A 6,281-nucleotide genomic window follows, 5' to 3' on the forward strand; every position below is an offset into this window, starting at 1 on the left:
AGTCTTGACCCTCCTCCTTGGAGGAGAAAGTTTCCTCTTGATCTCTTTTCCTTCCCCCTGGTGGTCGCGTTAGCCACCTCCCGGTTCCCCCTCTGGGACACCTGAGAGCACAGGAATCCCATTAAAACTGGATATTTTTTAATTTGGCTTGTTGTGATTTGGCTTAATTGGGATTTTGCTTGCGTTAGGAAAAAATCCTAACAACAATGTCCATCGCTTCTATCTTACCTTGATCTAAGAATTAAAGTCTTTTGTGTCTTTTCTAGCTCCCTTTTACATGCTACAGAGTAGTGAGAGCAAGAAACAAAAGACACACCATTTTAGATTTATTTTTATATGAATGAGTATTTTGTCTGTGTGTATGTCATACACCATATGTGTTCCTGGTAACAGAAATCAGAAGAGGGCAGATCCCTGAACTGGAATTACTGACAGTTGTGAGCTGCCTTGTGTGTGCTGGGCATTGAATTCATCTCCTCTGCAAGAGCAGGGCTTTACTGCTGAGCCACTTCATCCACCCCACAAAAAATACATAAGGAGCCCAGTGTTCTAATTGCCTATTCTACTTTTCCATTATGGATCTTTTATTATCACCTAAGATTGCCCTATTCTGGCCTGCAAATGTCAAAGAAAGTAGCTTAGATATTTGAGTCTATGTGTTTGCTGTTCCTCAGGTCTGTGCACCTTCAAGGCAGGAAAGGTTCAGTCCAAACCAACCTCTCACACTTCCTGGCCTGTGCAGAATTCATTGTGTGCATACCGTTCTAATATTTTACCTCATACAGTGCTGTCTTAATCTATTATGGGCCTGGGGTCATTCAGAGATTCACCAGTCTAACTATGAATATATTTTAATAATGATGAGGCTTATATTCAGATACTGGTACCAGGGCTACCCCTGGGACTTGGGATTCCCAAATGTAGCACAGTGCCCCATTAGTCAGGGATTTAAAAAGGAAAAAAAAAAAACAGCCAGGATGTGGTGGTATGTGCCTTAAATCCCAACACTCAGGGTGCAGACACAGGTAACTCTCTGAGTTCAAGGCCAACCTCGTGTATAGAGTGAGTTTCAGGACAGTCAGGGCTATGTAGAGAAACCCTGTCTCAAAAAATATTAATTGGTTAATTGTTGTGATGAATGGCGGGCTGCATTCCGCCACCTGGCTAGCTTTACACCTGAAATAATTACACGGAAACTGTATTCTTTTAAACACTACCTGGCCCATTAGTTCCAGCCTCTTATTGGCTAGCTCTTACATATTGATCTAACCCATTTCTAATAATCTGTGTAGCCCACAAGGTGGCTTACCAGGAAAGATCTTAACCTGTGTCTGTGTTGGGTGGGAGAATCATGGTGACTGACTGACTCGGCTTCTTTCTCCCAGCATTCTGTCTGTCTACTCCACCTACCTAATTTTCTGTCCTATCAGGGCCAGGGCAGTTTCTTTATTTAACTGCCTTTTTGAGTTTGAAGAATTGGAATTTCCTTTTTACCTGACACTGGGGAACCTCCACATTGTTGAATACCTCATTGCCCACTAACATAAGGCCAGCTGCTCCCTGGTCTAGGGCATCTGGACTAGGCCCTATCAGAGCATCTCACCTAGTATCCTAGGTTATTGAATACGGAATGAATGAAAGACAGCAGAATATGTCCATCAAGGCCCTGCCACCAATGAATTGGCTGGGGCTGTTTCCCTCTATCAGATATATGTGATTTCAGTGACAATGACCCTTATAGGGCTATATATTTGAAGATACTACCAAGAGTGGGATATTGCTGTGATACACCTAGCGATGTTTTTGTTGTTGTTGTTGTTGTTGTTGTTGTTTGGTTTGTTCATTGAGGAATGTGGGAGACTCTGGGACTTTGAACTAGGAGAGAACACTGTAAGTGGGGCTTCGTGGGCCATTATAGAAGGATTTGAGAAGACAGTAGTGCTGAAAACAACACCTATTTAGAGGTCCAGCTCAGGGTTACAAAGGGGCACAATATTAGCAACTGGGCTAGAACCCATTCTTGTGACGTTTTGGCAAAAAATGTGGTTGCTTTTTGCCCTTGTCCTATCAATATACCTGAGACTGAATTGAAGAGTTTTTGGACTAATTTCATTGTCAGAGGAGATTTCTTTTAATATTGACTCTGTCACTGGGTTACTAGTAATCTCTCTTACATAGCTGTACAATGAAAAGGAGAAAGCGGGAGAATAAAAACACAAAATACAGCTTGAGGGGAAAAAGGAGTACTAGGAAATTCAGTGCTAGAGTCATGGCCTGTGCTGGAAGACTTAAGAAAAAGTGAGATAAAGGGTGTGGTTTCTTTAGGGTGAGTGCCTGTTCAGCTAATCCTGCAATTTGGGGAAAGAATAGGCCTAAGGGATTACCTGTTTCTAAAGAGCAGGTAAAACAAAAACAACAAAAACCAAAGTTCATGCAAATGTATTTCAAGGGTGGGGACAGGCTCTAACCCAAGCAGGCGTCAGAACCAGGCAGCCTTGGCTGTGATTTGGAGTCAGGAAGGATAAAGGAGCAAAGGGGCTCTGGAATCTTTTTCCAAGGTTAAGGAGAGCTATTGAGGCCAGGCATGAAAGGCCAGGCAGGGGGGGCATTTCACGAAGCTGTGAAAGTAAAGCCTGAATTGTGTAGGAGACACCCATGATGTTGGAGGTGCCAGAGCTGTGGGAAAGCTACTAAGGAGAGCTGTAGATGGAGAGGAAGCAGCCCAGGTGAGAGAAGGGTGTTGCAGGCAGCAAAGCTGGGAAGGTGGAGCCACTTAAGCCCTTTAACAACAGACACGGAGCTGCAGGACCTGATAGGTTTAGGTGGTGCTTTTGTCCAGTATTTCCTCACTATGTCTCCATTCCTCCCTTTCAAAATAGTAATGTCCATTCTGTGCTATTGTATGTTGGAAGTAAGTAATTTGCCTTTTGATTCTTACAAGGGATTACAATTAAGAGATTGCCTCAAGTCTCAGAAGGGATTCTGGACTTTGAAATTGTTTAGAATGTAAAAGGCTGTGAGGACTTATAAAGTTGGACTCACTGTGTTTTGCACTATTACATGGCTACAAACCTATGGGGACTATAAAGTGAAATGTGGTGACTTGAATGAGAATAGCCCCCAAAGGCTCATGTATTTGAATAGTTGGTCCCTAGTTGATCTAACTGATTGGGAAGGATTAGGAGGCATGGCTGTAATGGTCTATCCTGTCCCTTTAAGAAACAAGCCCCACTCACTCCCTTCCCCCCTCCCCTCCTATCCCATCCACAAGGCAAGGATCTTCCTTCTGCTTCCAGCCTGAGCTCCTTCCTTCCTTTCAGCCTCTTTCCAAAGGATATAGCTTCTCCTCTCCCCCACTTTCTCTTTCTTTCTCTCTCTTGTCCCCCTTCTCCTTCCCTCTCCCCTTTCCCCTTTCCTTCCATAACCCACTAAATAAATATCCACTTTCTCTGCATAGTGTACCTATCCACCTTGGGTCACCTGCTGCAGCTCCACTGCTGCAATCTCAGGTCACCCACAGGGACCCGCTGTGTGCCACAGCTCCCCACCTGGGACTTGCAGCCCCTCATGGCCTACTGCAGGCCCTTGGGGAACTGTGCCCTGCCTGCTGCTTTATCTAAACCATTACAATGGCCCTGTTGGAGGAGGTGTGTCACTGGGGGTGGACTTTGAGGTTTCATTTGTTTCATTTTTTGTTTGTTTGTTTTTCGAGACAGGGTTTCTCTGCAGCTTTGGAGCCTGTCCTGGAACTAGCTCTTGTAGACCAGACTGGTCTCGAACTCACAGAGATCCGCCTGCCTCTGCCTCCCGAGTGCTGGGATTAAAGGCGTGAGCCACCACCACCCGGCGACTTTGAGGTTTCAAATGCTCAAGTCAGGCCCAGTGTGTCCCTCTTTCTTCCTGTTGCCAGTTGATCTGGACATAGAACTCCCAGCTTCTACTCCAGTACCATGTCTACTTGTGTGGCCACCATGCTTCCTACATGAAGACAAGAGACTAAACCTCTGAACCTTAAAGCAAACCCCAATTAAATGTTTTTCTTACATAAGAGTTTCCATGGTCATGGTGCCTCTTCACAGCAACAGAAGAACATTGACTAAGACACCACCCCATTCCCAGCTGGTTCTCTCTCTGCCCTGTGTTTATGGATCAGATGTGAGCTCTCAGATACTGTTCCAACACCATGTCCACCTACCTACTGCCATACTTCCCACCATTATGGTGATGGGCTCACTCTCTGAAACTGTAATCCCCAAAAAATACTGTTTTCTAGAAGTTGCTTCGATCATGTTCTATTGCCTTCCAGCAATTGAAAAGTAACCAAATCAAACTAGAGATCATGAGAAGATAAGTAGAAACTTTTCCAGCATTGGGTTTTATGATTTTAAAAGTACTGGCCTGCCCCTGGCAGACTTGCAGAGCAGCCACTAGCCCAGCAGAGACAGTTGTGGGTCCCTGCAAGATCCCTGGGGTGGTTTATGAGCAGTGGCCAATCCGGGGTGGGCGGCCCTGCCATGCAGCTGGGAGAGTCATCCAAGCAGGCGGGTGAGCAGGCGGTGGGTAAAAGGCTTACAAGACACAGTAAATAGGCATAAAACTAAACATTTATTACTTAGAGGAGAGAGAGAGAGAGAGAGAGAGAGAGAGAGAGAGAGAGAGAGAGAGAGAGAAAGAGAAGAGAAAGGAGAGAGGGGGGGAGAGAGAGAGAGAGAGAGAGAGAGAGAGAGAGAGAGAGAGAGAGAGAGAAGGAGAAGAGAAAGGAGAGAGGGGGGGACAGAGTGACAGAGAGACACGCCTGCACATGCCAAGAGGGGACAGCAAGAGAGATTCAAGATGATTCAAGAGGTCAGAGGTCGCTGGGAGTGGGCGTGGCTTGTCCCTTAAAGGGACCAAAAGAATAACACTGGGAGTCCTGGGCTCTTGTGTGTCCAGAGCCTAGGAAATGGTCCATGCATACAAGCTCACAGCCAAAAGTTAGAAGCCAGAGTCTCATGGTTTTAGTACTCAGGGTGGAAGCTTATTGCTCTGGACATTAACTAGCAGTGGCCCCTGAACATGCAGCTATGAATCTCTGTCTTTCAGCAGTAGTGGGATGGCGGTATCAGACAGCAGCAAGAAACAGCAGGTGACACCTTCTGGAGCAGTGGTTTGTAACCTGTGCTTCACAACCGTCCCTTTGGGATCACATATCAGATATCTGCATATCAGATATTGACATTATGATTTATAACTATAATAAAATCAAAGTTATGAAATAGCAACTTCACAATTTTATGGTTGGGAGTCACCACAACATGAGGAACTGTTAAAGGGCCACAGCATTAGGAAGGTTGAGAACTGCTGGTCTGGAGTTACAGCTCTTATCCAGGCCTTGGATTCTGTGAGTCTCAGCCCCTCAGCCGCAAGTGTTCAAATTCTCAAACCTAGGGTGCCAGGATCCCTAACTTTTAACAGCATCTAGTGTTACAGGTCTCGGGATCAAAGTGTCAGAGTCCCATGTAAATTAAAATCTCAGTAAGAATCTGGAGAGTGTGGAGCAGATACACCATTACATATACCTGAAATGGTAACAAGGGAACGTGCTGTGTCTCACCAAAGAGGCATTTGGTTTTTGTTGTTGTTTTCTAATTGCTTTTATTGAGCAATTTTTAATTTTCTCTGGTCCCTTCTTTCCTCCCCTCTCTCCTTCTTCCCTCTTCCATGATCCCCACACTCCCAATTTACTCAGGAGATCTTGTCTTTTTCTACTTCCCATGTAGATTAGATCCATGCATGTCTCTCTTAGGGTCCTCTTTGTTGTCTAGGTCCAATGAGGCGTTTGTAAACTCAGGTCACTCACATGTCACCCAGGTTTCAGAGTCTCTGTTGTGTGGCCAGCATATTTGTCACTGGTTTCTGAGATTCTCCCTATCAGCACCTTCAGGGTCAGAGTGGTAAGATTGTGTCTTAGAGCTCTTGCTGTTAGTCTAAAGGAGAAACTGCCAGGGTTTCTCAACACTGAGGCAAGGGTTTGGGTTTCAACTACTACTCAATCTGAAGTCAAAACAGTGAAATTCAAATTTTTACAGTCTGGTTTTTATTCATGGAGGTTACCTGATAAAAGTAATCCTCCACTGTGCTATTGAGTTGATGGAGGAGGGTCATCTGTCTATGTGTTACTCTCATTGGTTAATAAAGAAACTGCCTTGGCTTTTTGATAGGGCAGGATTTAGATAGGTGGAGTAGACAGAACAGAATGCTGGGAGAAAGAAAGCATAGTAGGTCAGATGCCATGGAGCCAG

The sequence above is a fragment of the Alexandromys fortis genome, unplaced genomic scaffold, assembly GCF_014885135.2.
Source record: "Alexandromys fortis isolate MF-2015 unplaced genomic scaffold, M_Fortis_MF-2015_v1.1 scaffold_69, whole genome shotgun sequence".
Lineage (NCBI taxonomy): Eukaryota > Metazoa > Chordata > Mammalia > Rodentia > Cricetidae > Alexandromys > Alexandromys fortis.